Source organism: Macrotis lagotis, chromosome 1 (assembly GCF_037893015.1).
Source record: "Macrotis lagotis isolate mMagLag1 chromosome 1, bilby.v1.9.chrom.fasta, whole genome shotgun sequence".
Lineage (NCBI taxonomy): Eukaryota > Metazoa > Chordata > Mammalia > Peramelemorphia > Peramelidae > Macrotis > Macrotis lagotis.
The window spans coordinates 96,971,533-96,989,493 of record NC_133658.1 but is presented as its reverse complement, the minus strand read 5'-3'; the positions used below and the strand labels follow the sequence as shown (position 1 = coordinate 96,989,493).

At 32.6% G+C, this 17,961-nt stretch overlaps 1 protein-coding gene and 1 long non-coding RNA gene across 6 annotated transcripts in view; one reads left to right on the top strand and one right to left on the bottom strand.

The window, feature by feature from the left end:
- LOC141501302 (uncharacterized) overlaps window positions 1-2,894 on the bottom strand; it is a 91,737-nt gene extending 88,843 nt beyond the window's left edge. Inside the window, exon 1 of the long non-coding RNA XR_012472201.1 lies at window positions 2,691-2,894. This is a non-coding gene — a long non-coding RNA (uncharacterized LOC141501302). The remainder of the gene's footprint in view (window positions 1-2,690) is intronic.
- The window catches only part of SRBD1 (S1 RNA binding domain 1), a 312,756-nt gene that overhangs the window by 213,619 nt on the left and 81,176 nt on the right, over window positions 1-17,961 (top strand). The window lies entirely within an intron of this gene.

Genomic DNA, 17,961 nt, shown 5'->3' with positions numbered 1-17,961 from the left:
TTATATTTTTCATTTCTTAAGGTTCAATTATATTATATTACATTCATATGTCATAATTGATTCAGCTATTCCTCACTTGATGTTAGTGTTTTTCCCCCCGTTTCCTTTCCTCTTATGGAGTACTGTGTTAATGAATATTTTGGTATTTTGAGATCCTTTCTGTCTTGGACCTCATTGTCAGTCTGTTACTGTGTTATGTAAGTGTCAGAGTTATAAAGAAAGACAAGGTTGTTCCTAAGAACACATTCTTTTTAAATTAATTTCTTTTAGAATACATTTTTATTTTTAGTTCCAAATTCTCTCCTTTCCAACCTCTCTCCCGCCCATAGAAAAGGCAAGCAATCTGATACCCATTATACATATGAAGTTATGTAAAACATATTTCCACATAAGCATGTTGCAAAAAAGCAAGTAAAATAAAAGAAAAATTTTTAAAAAAGGAAATCATTCTTCAATCTGCACTCAGTGTTCATCAGTAGGAACATATATTCAAATAGGAAGACAACATGTAAAAAACTAAGTACATACAAAATATTTGCCAAATATTATGGCCATCTGTTATAAATTTTTGTAAATTTTCTCAAATGATTCCAAACTCATTTCCAGAGCATTTTAATTATATTTTAGCATGGATTTTGTTGATTTCTCCTACATGCCCTACCACTGGTCACTTGTCTCTTCCCTTTTCTCCTTCCTCTCTCCCCCCCCCCCCCCCACCTTTTCTGGGGTAGCTGAGTGGAGCAGTGGATAGAGTACTGGCATTGGAGTCAGGAGGACTTGAATTCAAATGTGGCCTCAGATGCTTGACACTCACTTGCTTTAGGACCTTGGGCAAGTCCCATATCTCTGAATGCCTCACTTCTAGGGCTATCTCCAATCATCTAGATTCATCTTTCCCTGTCCCCAGATGGCTCTGAAGGAGAAAGTGAGACTGGTGACTTAGCACAACCCACCCTCCATTCAAATCCAATTCATATGCTTGTCATGCATCACCTCCCTGTTATCTTGGTCTTCTGGAGAACTCTGGACAAAAAACAACATCAAACTCTTCCCCTCCCGTTTTTTTTTTTTTTTTATCTTTCCTTTCTATCTTATTTTCCCCCCCTTTAGATTGTAAACTTTTTGGAGGCATAGGCTGTCTTTCTTTTCTATATTTGTATCCTCAGTACTTAGCACAGTGCCTGACTCATGTCAACCAATTAATTTATTTTTTTGACTGATGTTGCTATTTTTTTTTTTTGCCTTAGCTATTTTTAAATCCCTCACTAAAGGCTTCCCTTGTCACTTGGAAAATGTTTACTAGGATCTGACTTTTTTTATTCCTTTAAAGTTTGAAACCAAATGTAATTAAGATGTTATAGCTCTCTCTCAAATGTGCTTTGCTTGATTATATTATTAAAATGAATTTTTTTGAATGAACACATGCTAATTAGTAGGAGATTGCCTGTCAGTTTAGTATGAAGCAGAAGATATGGTTTTCTTTCTATTTGTTTACATTGAATTTTTAAAGTCTGAATTTTATTTTTTTATAATGAGCTAAACAAATATCAAATAAAACATCAATAAAAAGTATTGTTTGTTTAGCTATATTATATACAGCTTGCTTTTTTAAAAAATAATTTTTATTGATGTGTTCTGTTTCTCACATTATCATATGTATCCTTCCTGAGAGCCATCCCATATGACAAAATAGTGTTTCATTTTTGTTATCCTTTTTTAGAGAAGATAAAAAAGCACAACTGATCAAAACATTGAAAAAAAATCTAATGATATTTGTAGTGTTTAATACCTATGAACACCTCTCACCTCCACAAGAGAATCTTTCCTATCCCTATTTGTATCTCACTTGATCTTTGTAATTTTGTATATTTACTTTTGATTTTTTGATGTTATTCTTTCTTTTACATTGTTGCAGTCACTTAGTATATTGTTTTCTTGACTTTTCTTATTTCACTTTCTCAATAGTTAATATTGATCTTTCTGTGCTTCTCTGTAGTCGTTATACAAATTACATACTATATACTATGTAATATTTGCATCATTTACCACATGATGGGCATCTACTTTGTTTCCAGTTCTTAATTATTTTGAAATATATGAGTTCTTTATTCTTATGGATGACTTCTTTGGGTTGTTAAGCCCAGAAAGAGATCTCTGGTTCAAGAGGTGTGGACATTTTAGTCATTTTATTTGAATAATTGCAAATGATTAAGAGTTTTTAATTTTTTTTCCAGGTCTCTGAATTTTTTTTTAAGTTGTGATTCTCTCCCTCTTCTGCTGTAAATACAGTATTATGTTCCTTCAGTTATTTTGATTTTTTTTTTTAAAGGTGATGCTGTTGCCACTGGCTCTTTTCCTCTTTCCTGATCTATTCTTGTCCTTTTAGGTAGGGTTTTATTAGTTTCTTTCTCCTGCTTTTATCTGTTTATGTATTTCTGCCTTCTTTTTTCTCTCTCAGTCAAGTAGATTCCTCCTCCTTCTTCCCTTTAGCTAATTCTCTTTTTTAAAATTAATTTTTAATTCATCTTTCCAAATAAAATTTCTTTTACCTTCATTATATATATCTTGTCTTTTTGGCCATCATTCCTTGATTCATGACCCCTGCCTGCAATCATCTGATCTCTCACTTTTCTCTCTCTAGTACTTATTTATTCCCTCCAAGTTTTCTGCCACTGACTTGTATGACTTACCTTTGAATTCCTCTTTTCTTTTGTGTTTCCTTCTCAGAACAATATCAATTTTTAAAGGTTTCAGAAAAGATAATACTCCAGATGGGACACCTCCACTCCTGCTGATCTGTTCCTTCTCTTGTTGACCTTTCCCCCTCACTACATCCTACATTTGCCTAGAAGTCTTCTCCCTGGGTTCATGTTCTCCCACTCCTCCAGGTGGCAGTTGCCCCAGGGGTTCTAACTCTCCACCTCACTACCACCACACTACCAGGACAAATAGATTTTTCAGACACCAAAACTCAGACCTCATTCAATGTGAAGTCCTTATCTCTCCCTCCCCCCCAAAAAAGCATTCAGGAATGGAACCCCCTCCTTCCTCCAAAGTAAAGTCTCCTTCCTTTCTTACCCTTTTCAGCCTTTCTCCCCTCCACCTCACTTATTTCCTTGTAGTTTTTTCTTTTTTCGGAGGTCACCGATGTCACCTTCCCCTCATTCTAAGCCCTTTATTTGACCCTAGTACATTTCTTGTTCTTCTCTATCTTCTTGCTCCCCACTCCTTTCCTGTAAACCTTTTCATATTGTAATATGGTTCCACAAAAGAAGTAATTTATTTGTTGGCAGGATGTTAACAGGTTCAGTCCATAATCATCCCCCCCCACTATTGCCTCTTCCCCATTTTCTGTCTGTTCCTTCCTCTCTTTGTATACATAAAGAAGAAATTTCTTACTGTTTTTGCCATTGTCACTCTAGTGCTGTAGCCATTCTTGCCTGCATTTTTACTTTTTGGGGTGTTTGAAATGTAAATAATCTCTCATTTCTGTTTTTCTTTCTAAAAATATTTTTCCAACTCTGTTATTGAAAGTCCATCTTTTGTCATGACCAGATGTATAGGATAGGTAATCCTGGTCTGCAACCTGAGCTCTAGTGCTCTTGCTCTCAAAATTTGTTTTTAAATTGAATTGTTAAATTTGATTTAATCACTTTGTATCTTGGAGTTTAAAGCCTTAGGTTTTTTTTACCCTGAGTGAGTATGGAGTAGTCCTTGAGTTCTGTATGTTTTGCTTGTATAGTGACCATATTTTCTTTTAGTTTTTTTTTTTTGCTTCTCTTCTAGACTGCTTTTCCTTCCTTCCTTCCTTCCTTCCTTCCACTTGCCATTGCAGATTCAAGTTTTTCTGTTTTCATTATTTTTTTTATTTCTCCTTAAAACTATTTCAGAAACATCATATTGTAGTTCTACATTCTCCTCAACTTCCATAGGGTTCTGTGTCTTGTCAAGTGTTGTCAAGTTGTTTTTCCAACACCTTTTCATAACTACTTAAGCTACTTTACCAGATTTGGAAATTCTATTTTCTTCCTTATTACTGTTTTTCCTGTTGATTGATTTGTTTATATTCACGGTCTCTGAGATTTTTCCTTCCAGGAATTTGGTACTTGCAGCCTTTGTTCCCCCCCCCCCCACACACACACACACATACACACCCCTTATTCTTCTTATCTCTTAATCCTGACTCCCTCCTCTCTGATTGTTTGGTAAGTGTTGGATCTTCTTGCATCTCAGCCTCCTCCCATACTCTGCAATTCACAGATCACTAAATTACCGGATCCAGTAATTACAATTGGCTACAGTACTTGCCAGGCTCTTCCTCAGGTTTGTTTGAGTGCTGTACAGTTCTCCACAAATCCATTGGCCTGTCTGGTGACCCATCCCATTTCCTACAGTTCACTGCTACTAGTTTAGAGTTTTGCAGGGTTGGTGCTTCTGGGCTAGAGCCCCTGCAGACTTTTGTTTCTGAAGGGTCATGAGCCACCTGGCTATTGGGACCTAAGAGTCAGGATCTCTAAGGCATAAAGCTAGTGCTCAAGATACCTGTGGTTCAAACACTGTGTAACCTTAAACACTCATCTACTTCATTTGAAAATTGAATAACATTCATAATAACTGCCCTGGCAACAAAATGGTTGTAGTGAATATTATTGAGTCAGAGTTGGGGAAAATCTGAAATCATATTTGGTCACTTGACATACTGTATGACCATGGACATGTCACTCTCAGTGTTCCAGAAAACTCTCTTAAGAGTTCAGATTATTGGGGCGGCTAGGTGGCGTAGTGGATAAAGCACCAGCCTTGGAGTCAGGAGTATCTGGGTTCAAATCTGGTCTCAGACACTTAATAATTGCCTAGCTGTGTGGGGTTGGGCAAGCCACTTAACCCCATTTGCATTGCAAAAAAAAAAAAAAAACCCTAAAAAAAAAGAGTTCAGATTACTTAATAGTTGCTGGTCAGCATCAATAAGAAAGTTTGTCCAAAGGAATTTGCTGCACCACATTCAGTTTTTTAAAAGCAAGCAAAGTCAACTGTATGTCTTGCAGGATTCTAAGAATAAAATGAGAGCAGAAAATATTAAAATATTTTGATAGATTGTTTTTAAATACCAAATATTTTAGTAATTAAAATATTTCATATGGTCAAGATTTTGCCTAAAATAGTGGTGTCAGACTTAAATAGAAACAATGCCATTCAAATGTATGTAAATCCCTGCAGACTGCAGTCTTCCGGAACCATATTGGACACCTGGAATAAAAGACATGCACAAAGAAGGATCTCATGTTTTGGTCCACTTTTCCCTTTGATTACAAGTGTCTTGTTTGTTCCTATTGATTGGACTCAGCAGATTTGAGATGTATTTTAACTGCTTTCTTTTATTCTCTGTCTATTCTACTTATTACTCACATATTCTCTGTTTGAATGTTAGTTACTAGACAGTATCGATTATTTCATTTGTTGATTTTTCTATCTTCTCTCCTTATCCCAGTGACTGGAGCTAGTAGGTGTTTAAAAATATTTGTTGGTTATTTTGTTACTTTACCAACTCTGACACTGTATCCTTGGTCAAGTCACTTAATTTTTCTGATCCGTCTCTTCCTCAAATGTAAGATGATCATAATATTTGAAATTTGAAAAAGTACTTTAAAAAGAAAATACTTTGAAGGGCTATATAAATGTAAGTTATTATTCTTCTTTCAAAATGTTGAATATTTAAACTTATCAAATAGCCACAAATTATTTAGTTGAAAAACTTCAAGGTTGCTTCATTCAGAAGTATCTAAACTTGAATTCTCCTAAAGGGAGAAAGGAAGGGTGTATAGAGCAATGTTTAAAAAGAAAGTTTAAGAATAATGATGGTATTGCAGTAATTATATCCAGGAATGGTCTATAACTTAAGCTATTTCCTTATAAATATTGTAAGGAAAGACTTCTAACATCCCATTTGAAAGTGAATTTCTTTCTGTTTTCTGGGTGAATTGTTATTTATGGAAGATTTGTTTTTAAGTCATTAAGTATTAACAGTTCTTCATCTGATATTTGAAAATACGATTTTTGTTCATATATAAGTTTGTGTCTTAATATATTGAAGGTGGTCATAGACAGGGCAATAATAGATTTTTAAAAGCGTCATATTTTGGAGCATGATCTAGCTATGGGGTTGTCAATAAAAAAACAGCTGTCTGTTGACAGTTAGTTTTTCTTCTTATAATCAAGCAGTTTTTCATCATATAATTACTTGCTAATTCTGTATTTTGGAAGTTTGTTGTGGATTTACATTTGGTTGTAGAGTGGATGCCAAAATGTCATAGTTTGGATAAAAAATTAGTGATTTTTCTCTAGTCATTCTGCTGAAATCTGAATGTAAGGAGTAACATAAGAATGATGTCTGAAAAAAATTTCTGAAAAGTGCATGTTAAAAACTGATACATTTAAGGGGAGGTATTGATTTTTAATGTGTTTCTTTTGCCTTAGATTGTGCCATTTGTATGAAGGAGTGGGGAAGAATATGGGCAGGGGGGATGGGCCTGAGTGAGAAATTCTTGTTCTGTTTTATCTGACTCTCACCAGTAAGGGGGGGGGGGGTCTTTTTATCCTTGGTTCTTTCCAATGTAGTTGAACAGTGCTATTGCAAACAACAATATAGATTTAATTTTGATTTATTAAGACATTTTTCCCTTACAAAATGACAATCTGATATGGAAGCTAAGAATGAAAGGGAATAAAATTCTATTAAAAATTATTTGTGAGCCAAAGATGACATTTCTTATTTATTCAGTGAGCTAAATAGTTGAATAAAGACTGAAAGCCATTTTAACCTTAAAATAGTGTCCTTCCAATTTCTGATACAGAGTAGTCCATTTTAGAAATAGACTTTATTTCATTTTGAATTATCCTAAGTTAAGGCTCATTTTAAAAGAGTGACCCTGTGTTTTAAGAAAACAAGCAAGAAAGGTAAATTTACTGTTTATTCAAAGAGTCCTATGCTTCAAAATAGACATTTTTTCAGCCATGGAGCCATTGATCTACTACGTATGGGAAAATTTTTCCTCTATGGACTTGAATCAGTTTAAATATATTTATAGTATGATGTCACTTCAAAAAATTCCACTGTCAAGGCTAAATTGCCATTTATTTGTATTTTTATATAATCCAAAATAACTGTCAAAGGTATACCACAATTTCTGTTTAATTAAGCTTATCATATAATTTAAATGATACTTAATTAACCTTCCTTTCCTCAAAGATATTCATTATTTTTCTTAGTAAGATTTGTTTTTGTTATTTTTATTTTTAATGTGTATTAATATACCAAAAGAATGCTTCATTTATGATTCTTTGATTCATGGTGAATAGTTAGAATCATATAACCTTCATTTCCCTTATTCATTATGTAATACTGAGGCACAGATTTTTCTCAACAATTCTATGTGAACTTTTTCTTAATTTTTAGAGAGTATTTATCAAAGAACCTTTATCTTAGGACAGAATCATTCCCTGTATCAATGAGACTCTGGCAGTGATTTACTCTTTTAAGTTGATAAATTTTTAATTTGAAGAACAGTAACTCTAGAGCAGACTTGGTCATTATTCTTTGAGATAGTAATGTTGCACATACCTTATAGCTACTTTACTTAATCATATGCATTCAGGACAAGATTTCTTTTACCTTAAAATATAAACCATGTATACATATACATATATTATATATACATATATGAAGAAATATTAAGAATCATTTTATGCATGCAGCTATAAGCTGTCATATAGTACTCTATCATTTACTCAAATCTGTTGTCTTAGTAATATTCAAATTCAGCTAAATGCATTGTAAAGGATCCATTTTGTAAGTACTTTATTTCTTAGATGCCCTGAGGTAAGATCTCTTTAATTTTAAGGAATCAATGGAACTATAACTTAAGTATTAATAAATTACTATTGTTATGTCTAATTTCTCTAAAAAAAAAACCTAGGTTGTTAAACATATCTTGGGCAGATATAGCCTTGGTCTATACAGATTTGTTCTTTTCTGTTCTACTTCTGTTATTTTTTCTGTCATTGTGTCGCATTTACCCCCTCCCCACCCCTCTCTATGCAAATTTGTGTCTTTTACTCTTCTGAAGTGGTAATAAATAGCAATTTTTTTGTTCAATGTGTTTTTTTACTAATATTTTCTTTAAAAGTTATAACCTAAAATAATTATTAGAGACATATCTGTCATCTTTATTTTTAGAGCAGCTTTATGATTATATACTTTTTACATGTCAGTCATTGTCTAAGATTTCATTTTTGTCCTGCTTTCCATTACATACCATGAATTATATGAAATTAATTTAATCGCTACCACAAACAGAAATTAAATATGCCCTAATCCAGAGTTACGTTGTTTGCTTTTACAACTGTAAGTCATAAGTAATTAATTTTCCTTGGAAAATTAATTCATTTACCATTCCCAGTAGCATCATATATTGACACAGGGTTATAGATAGCTAATATTTTTTTTCAGCATGTTGACCTCAACTTTGGAACACCTTAAATTGAAACAAATAGAAGTTACTATAATTTGTGGTTATTTAAAATAAATGTTGTCTTTATTACTGTCATCCAGGTGACTCAAATTATATTCAGACTTTACAAAATATCAAGTAGTCTATGTTTAGTTATGAACTATTTAAGTGGGGAAAAATAGCTCTAGATATGTTCTCAACAGTACTTTTTCTTGAATTTACTTTGAACAAGGTCAAGCACTTACTTTTCACCAAGGGAGCAGGTAGCTTACTTGTCTCCATTTTACTTGAGTGAAAAACTAGACTTAGAGAAGTTTGCCTGAAGTTTTCCCCTCTGTGAATAAGAGGGCTTACTTAAACCGCATGGGGTCTGCCAGAAGAGAGAGAGGACTCAGATCGCTCAACAGAGCTCAATCTTTTCTCAACTTTAAAAAGTACCATTAGGTACAATAGCTATTTTTAAAGTATACCTTCATATGTCTTAGATTCCCTACTGCCCTTGTTGCTTTTTTCAAAAAGTTCTTTTGTGAATTCTCATTTGATTCCTTTCCATTTTAATAATCTCGATTCACTTGTTTCTCAAAAAGTTGAGTGTAGCAACTGGAGACATTTTTTCTTCTTGTTCTCTAGGAACTCAGAAAATATTAGTAAACCAAATTCAGCTTTCTTTTGCATTTGCCAGGAGATTACTACCAAGGAGAGTTTTTTTCCTTCCCCCGGTTCATAAAACTCTATAAAACATATAGCGTTTATTGCTTTATTTATATTTATGTATGTCTCTGAGGGAAAATTCTAGTGGCAGCAGTGTTAGTTTGAATAACCAGTACTTTTCCTATAAATATGCCTTTGTGGATTGATAATTAAATGTTGCATAAATTTATTTGGGAGGTTGGGGTCAATTTGATGTTATTTATGTCTTTAGGAAGGAAAATGAAAATACGATATAAAAATGCAATTGTTAGAGACACTTTTGAGCCTCAAAATTGTATTTATTTTGTTATTGCTGCTACCATATCTACTTTTCCTATTTGGAATTTACAACATTCAGCAATTTGGGGAGTACTTTCCATGTAAGACAAAATCCTATGTTATCTTCTTATGTTATAAAGAGAGGACCAGCTTCTTCCACCCTTGTGTATGGTGGGACATATTTTCATACATTTATACCTTAAGCTACAGTCTTCTAGAGAGAGAGAGAATTATTAGTATGTTAGTGATTCTTGTCACATAGGGAGAAGTCAGCATCTTATATTATACTATATATATGTATATATGTATGTGTATACATATATATATATATATGTATATATATATATATATATCTGAGGATTTTTTTTTATAATAGCTTTTTCCAGAAGGGTACTCATTTTGACAGCAGGGGACATGGTTTCAGTTGCCTCTGTCACTTAGTGTGCTTTGTTGGTTAAGTCACTTCGCTTCCTTGGACCTCAATTAGGAAATTGATCTGTAAAATGAAAGGATTGGACTAAATGTCGCCTAAGATCCTTTATTGGCATCTGTGATCCTATGTAGCAAGAATTTAAAAAAATGCAAGAAATCCTCTAATTTTCTGACTCTTTAATACATTCCAAAAGAATTTGTTCCTATTAGTATGTCCTTGCATCTTTTTATCTCTATTTTTACATATTTGGTTATTTTTTCATGCTAAAGATGTTCATTTTTCTTTATGACTTTTTTAAAGGAATGTACCTTTCTGAAAAAAGCAAGTTATATTGGAGTGTTTACTAATTTGGGGTGGAAAAATTAATAATAATGGCTTCCATTTATAAAACAATTTAGACTGGAAGACTTATTTTTGGGGCACAATTATTTAATTTTACTTGATTTTTTAAATTACGAAGATCTTTTAACTCAATGTCCATTATTACAACTTTTTAATTTTACAAACTGTCTTTAGAGGAAAACTTTGATTATGCATTTTGAACCAAAAGGTAGATATATCTGTTATATGCAAATATGGAAGTGTGTTGAGGATGTAGAAAGGGGAATGTATTAGATTTAAAATAATTTACTTGTTATTTATTTGGTATGCTGACAGGTATGCCCTCATGAAAGTTTCAGTTTACACTGGGCAGTTGACTGGGCATTTCACAGAAATGTTAACTGAAGTGATTAAAATTGAAACACTTTTTGTACATTTATCTTCAAAAGCAAAAGGTTCTATTTCCACTGCCATTCTGTTTCTTATTTTGAAATGGGATTGTTTCAGGTGTAAATTTAAGTGCTCTATTTTGTATTATACTTTATTATCTGTGTAGCCCAAAGCTATAGGTATAGTTGATATTGAATACAGTTGTTTATTCATGTATTTGTGCCATATATATTCAGAAGTATGTGTGTTTAGATGGAAAATATTCTAAAATCTTTGGGGAAATTCTTTCAGAAGCTATCAAGCTGCTCCAGTCATATTTGTCTATTTCCAAAGAGTGCAGATACATATACATTCTTTTGACAAAACAGAAATTTCATGCAAAATTAGGTTTTTGAAACTTCTTTTTCATATTGGTTAAGGTATGGATACCTCAAAAATACTTGGAATCTGCTGGATATAAATTCAGGTAAAGTTTATTTTACATAATAGGTATTTGAAAAAATTTGTAGAATCATAGACTTAGAGGCCAAAGGACCTTTATAGATCATAATCTGTTCCAGCTCCCCATTTTATAGGTGAGGATACTGATATCCAGAGAGTTTAGGTAATTTATTTAAAGGCATAGGTTGTAATGGCTAAGAGCCAAGGTTTGAACCTAGGTCATCTGACACTAATTCCAGACCTTTTCCATTGGATCATGCTCTAGCATTTTGGTAAATAAAATATCTTAAATTAGCTTTGTATTTGAACTTTGAACTAGAAACATTTAAGTATATCCTTTTTGACATGTAATTATGTCATATACTACATCTTTAATTACCAGTATGTATTCTCATTTATCTGAGTAAATCTAGGTTTTTTTTATGTCTAAAGTCATAATCATGGAATAGGTTACTAAATTGTGCTTATATTTATACTTCGATATTTTATAAGACTTTAAGAGCAAAGAGGTAGTAGACAACAACTTCTGTAGGTTACCATGATTTTCCTCTTCAGACACCCTCTTAAATGAATCAGACACCTGAAAGTCTGTGATTCTATACCATATAAACTTGGATAAGGGTGAATTGATTTCAGTTGAATTTTAAGAACTCTTAGAAACTTTGCTAATGACAATTTTCAGTTAGAGCTGATAACTAAATCTCCATATTGGGAATTATTTTATCTTTCATTGCTCCTCTATCTTGATAACTTCCTGATATATTCCATTTTTATGGTTTTGATAGCTATATTAACTTTTTGATTGTCAAAAGTCTCTCTGCATTAATATTACCCTTTCCTTGTGTAATATCATCCTATAATTTCTTAGCTGAAGGATCCATACTTATGAGTCTTACTTCGAAGAATGACTCAAATGTATTGGAAAAGCCTCATTGTCTCCCCCATTAGTTTGTAAGCTCCTTGAAGGCAGGAATTATCTGTCTCCTCTTTTTTGTATCCTTAGAGTTTAACATAGTGCCTGGCTTATAGTAGTCACATAATACATGTTTACTGATTTGATTGGTTTTCATGTTGCTCAGGATTGAAAGTAAATCCAGAATTCAGGCAAATTGATAAATCACTAATTTATATTTGTTTAGACATTGTTGTTGGCTTATTGTCTCCCTTATTAATTTTCGTATTTCTTGAGAACATGAATTTTTTTCTATTTTTATCCCTAATGTTTAGCTTAGTGCCTGGCATATAGTGAATAATAAATATTTGATGACTGCCACTACATAACCAAGTATTGCTTCTCTACCATAGGCAGAAAGAGACTTTTGTTTTTTAAAAGGTAGAGATTCTATTAATCAGAAGCTGCTTGAGTTTTTCTAGATTTCCTATGCCTGGACATGTTTTACATATTTTTTTATCTTTTTCTTTTTGAAATGCATCTAAAAAATAGAAATCTTTGTCATTTATGTGTGTATTATATTTGTTGTATTTTTTATGTTATTACTGTTTGTATGATTGAAAAGTTTTAAAACTAGAAATGTGCTTGTGGATAAAGATATGCCAAGATGAAGCTAAATTTGAAATAATTGGATTAAATTTAACTTATTAAATGCTTACTCTATGCAAGGGACAATGGGAGGAAAATATGTAAGAAATATGGGGGGAATACAGACAGTGCCTGCTATAAGTACTTATTCTGAAGGGCCACCAAGAAGTCTGTAATGATTGACATGCTTTTTGGTACTCTTCCTTTCTTCCCCCTCACCCTACCTCCTCCCCCCGCCTCCCCTTTTTTTCCCTGCGTCAGTGTTAGTCAGTCAAAGTATATAGACAAAGCTGAGTGAATACCAGTTTCCCCAGTACAGGGGCTATTTTTTCAGGAAGTCTAACTCAAACCAGATGTTTTGCCTAGACCTAGAGTTTGTGCCTGCCAAGCATCTCATCAGAGGTCAGAGTTCTGGGCTCCGGGCCCTGCTAGAATTCTTTCACAAATTGCTATTCGGTGAGGTTTTAATCCTAATGGAAAGAATAATGTGCTTGTAAAATCTGCAGTTATTACAAACACAGTATACATATTGTGGACTTCAAATGACTACATATTTCATTCCCATAAACAGGGAATGCAGATGAATGCCTTATGTGATAGCTTTAGACATTCTAATTTAAACCAAGTATATAGTTTATACTACTGTTAACCATTTGCATTCTTAACATTCTCATAAAATAATTATTATCTTTGAGTAGCAACCAAATAAACAAACAAACAAAAGTACATCAGACTGAAAAATCAACAGATTCCTGAACAAAAATTGTAAAGCCAATATTTTAAAAAGCCATTTGGTTTTTTAAGATGTTTTTATTTCCTTAGAAATTAAACATTTAATATCTTTGAAATTTAAAATCACATTTTAAAATTGTCATTGAATGTTGTAGTGCTGGATGTAGTTCTTAAAACAGAACAAGTGAGAATCTTAATGATAGTAGCCACCCAGTTCTGGTTCATTTTCTCTCTGTCTCTGTGTCTCTGTCTCTCTCTCTCTCGCTCTCGCTCTCCCTTCCCTCCTCCATCTTTTGAAACATAATTCAAAATAGAACTCAAATGAATGAGAAGTATTATTTTATTGTTTTTAAAATAGGAAAATGTCATCAATATTCAGGTAATTTTGAATTATGGCAGCTACCTAAAGCAGAATGATGATAAGTTGGTGATATACCATGTACTTAGGCTGCTGTTCTGGCTTTCTTTTTTGGTAACATTTGAAGTAACATTTCAAATAGTAAGACCTGTCGCCTTTGGGTTGCCACTATTTCTGCTGCTAGTGTTCCTGCTATTACTTCTGGTTGCTGATTGGCAATCCAGGAGAAATTCTCAGGTAGCTGAAGCTGTGTGAAACTTGAGAAGTCCATTTGAACAAGAGGTAAATATGGTAATTAGGCCACAGCTAGAAGATTTAGGTAAATATGTCATTTACTTCAACATAGGAAGTTATATGTTAATAGACATTTTACCATCACTGAAATCAGAATGACAAAAAGTTTGTTTTGAAAAAATAAAAGGATTCATTCATTTTTAGAAGTCTGATTCCATTCTGTGCTAGATCATTTTGTACCAGTTGAAAATACTTTTGAATTTGAAAAGTTGAGAAGTTATTTGAGAATGCATACTTTTTTAGTTCATCATTCGTGTCTTATCCTAATTGCATTTGAATGACAGCCACTTGACTATATGTTAATGAATATGAATCAACAGGTTGTTAGTGATCTTGCCAGAAAGAAAAGTTGTAAAAAGTAGGAATATTTTTTTTCTTTTAAGTTAAAAATGCTGAATTCTCTAGCATGGTTATATCATTTTGATAGAAATCTGATTTTAATTTTAATTACTTTTCCTTTTAAAAATAACCTTTATTATGGACTAGAACTTTACTAGATAACTGTATTAATATCGAGGATAATCTGCATTTCTTCAAATAGGTACCATTGCAGCAATCTGACTGCATATCAGGAATAAAAAAGTTACTAAAATATGTGATATGGTTAGTAAATTGTTGAAGTGATTTGTGCTTTCAGGCTTTATTGAAGCCATCAGAAAATAAAGAGTATTTTTCACTAATCTTAATACTTTTGTATGCCTAGAAAGATGGACATTTTATTAGAGGGGTTTTTAATAGCATTTATACAATTCTGGTTTTTTTGTTTGTTTGTTTTTTGCTTTAGAGCTAAAAGTTGAACTTTTACTTTCCTCCATGGGTGCATGAATGTGTAATGCATTTAATAATCTATTAATTTAACTTTATTTAAAATTTGTCTGTGATGATCTTTTTTAAATTTCTTTGAAGAAACTATAAATGTATAATATTGTCACTCTTGCCTTGGTATTCTTAAAGAACAAAATAATGTTGATTTAATTTTTGTTTAAGCAAAGCATAAATTTGCATTTTCTTTTTTGCATAGGTAAGATGATCCTACTGTCAATTTCTATAATGATACAGAAAATAAATATTGTAAGCCTCAGACTGTATTTCATTCTATTTGCCATAAACTTTCAGGTGAAATTTTTTAGAAAGTTCAAGATTACAATCACTTAATGAGAAACAAACAATTTCATATTAATGAGTTCCCATTTTCCAATAATTCTGTCATTTGTAACTTGAATCAGTCATCACCCCAGCAAATGGTTCTTTCAAAACATTATTTGCAATTTTGCCCTCTGTTTTTTGTCCTTGATGTTGTGAAAATGGCCGTCTACTGTTACAGGAATGAAAAGAGATCCCATTCAAACATCTTTTGTGTTTCCACTTTCAGTGAAAAATGTTTTTCAAACCTGCAGCTGGTTATTTCTGCAGGAGTTCCCACTTATGCTCAGCTTTGATTGACATTTTGAAATGGCAGCTTTTCATGAAAAGCTGTTAACTTGTAGAATTCGGTTATGGTACTAAGACAGACTGACTTTGTTCTGTGGCTGGGACCTGTCCAAACTAAATAGAACCCTGCATCTGAGTTTAATAGTGCTACTCAGCCGAGATAGGGCACTTTTTCTTTTTCTTTTTTCTTTTTTTCAAACTCTGGTGCTTCTGATGTGTTTTTAAGCCTGACCTGATAGATACTCATCTCAGCATCTTTTCTGTTCTATAATTGCTTTAATTGGCATTTACATTTGTTCTCTGTTTCTTTCACTTTCACATGTAACTAAAACTGCCTCATCTTAAAATGTGAAACTAATTGAAAATGATGCAGGGTTTTGGAATTAATATTCTAGTTCAAAGAAATGGTTTTAAACTCATAACTACTGACATGCAATAGTGAGGCTCCAGTGACCTTGAAAGATGGTGCTGAATGAGAAATTATTAATCATTCAGCTAATATTTATTGAGCTCTAACAGTTGAAATGCACTGTGCTAGGTACTATGAGAAATAATAAATAAAGCATAAGTCTTGCCCTTAAGTGACTTGTATTACTGTCCCTTTGATTGATACTTGGATAAAGTAATGATTAAATATTGTTAATGTCTGTATTCTATCTCATGAAAGGCACTGAAAGACTATAGTAGATGAATGCCAAGTAGACCAGTTGTCACAAAAATGAAATGTTGACTGGAAAGTGGAAGCTAGATTTTTGTCATATTAATTTGGAAAAATATTGTAAATAAATCATTAATTAAATGATTAACTAGGGCCCCTTCAGTCTAATTCCCAAACAAAAGAACCTTTACATATTAAGGCTTGGTACTTTAGAAAATTATTATTATATTTATTATATTAAAATTATATTTATTCTTACAGTTAAAAGCTTAACACCTCAAAAATAGTATAAAGATAACTTTACATATAAGGAAGGTAAGCCACAGAGAAATAATGAATTATCTGAGATCATTGGATAGTAAGCAGTAGTGCAGAATTTGAATTCTGGTCTAAGTCAAGTTAGATTTCCTTTCCTTAGTGCTTTGCTGCCTCTCATTCCCCAGTTGACTGAACATTCCTGTGAATTGCCATAGACAGGACAGCTATTACTATCTTTATTTTCTCAGTAATGAAAGCAAGCTAGAGGCTGTGCAACTGTAATTGGCAAGGTTGAGACTAAGGCTTCAGTTTCCTAGGCCTCTGTCAGACAAAGGGAAAATCCAGCTTTTTTCTTGACTCTTTTTTTTGCTATTTAGTTTTTCTGTTGGGTTGTCATCTTAAACATACATTAGTATAACATAGTTCTGGAACATAGTAGGTGTTTAATAAATACTTATTGACTTGAATTATCTATATTATTTTACCTGCCTGAGCACTTGAACTCTAATTCATGGGATTTTCGAGCTGGAATGGACTTTAACAAATACTTTAATCAAGTATCTTTAAGTCTGAATTATATATTAGACCAATAATATATCTATGTATTCCTTATAATCTCAAAGTAAAGCTCTCAACTGCTTTTAGGGTACTAGCAGGAAAGCGATTAGGGAGAAGAAAGACAAAGACAAATAGGAGAAAGGATCCTTAGAGAAAGTCATATTTTTTTAAGCTTCAAATTTTTAAGAAGTAAAGACATTTTGAAGTAAAGTTTGGGAAATAACAATTTGCCCTAATCACTTTATAATGCAGATCAGGAAACTAAGGTCCACAGATTTTGAGTTGCTTTCTGTTGCCTTTGGGATAAAATATAAACCCTTCTGTTTTTAACAACTTTTATCCTTTCTTTTTAACTTCATTGGATATAATTCCTAGATTAAGACCTAGTTAACAAAATTAGCTGATATAAGATTGTAGCTTAGAGACCACTGAGTTCAATTTCCTCAATTTACAGATTTGGAAACAGGACCAGAAGTAAAAAAATTTTTGCTGGATCACACAGTCAGCCAGAAGGTGTCTGAGATAGAACTTGAACCTGAATTTTCCAGATTCCAGAGTCTGTGCCATTCATACACCATGTGAACTTTTAATGTTCTTTGAGACTTGTCATCAACTTGCCATTTATTCTCTTTGGGCCTCAGTTTAAGTCTGAGAAAGGGTCAGTTGGACTAGATATCTTTTCTCTTCTTGAGGACAAAAATGGGAGCAATGGTGGATGTTCTAAAGAGACAAATTTACTTTTACTATCAAGAGGCCCTTCCTGATAAATGGAACAGTCAGCCTCTGGAAGTTGTAGATTCCTCTAATTTTAATATTTTTTAAGCATAGTTTTGATCATTTGTTGGGAGATTCTTTTTGCATATGAGTTGGACTCAGTCATTGAGTGTTCTTCCATCTCTCAATCTGTAATTCTGTAAAATATCAATCAGCAAGCAATTATGTGTCAGATGTTCTAAATTCTGGGGATACAAATCAACAATGATAATATTTCTCACCCAATAGTTTATCTGTCTGCTTTATGGAGAGGGGAATAAAATATGACCATTCAAAAAACAAAGACTATTACAAAAT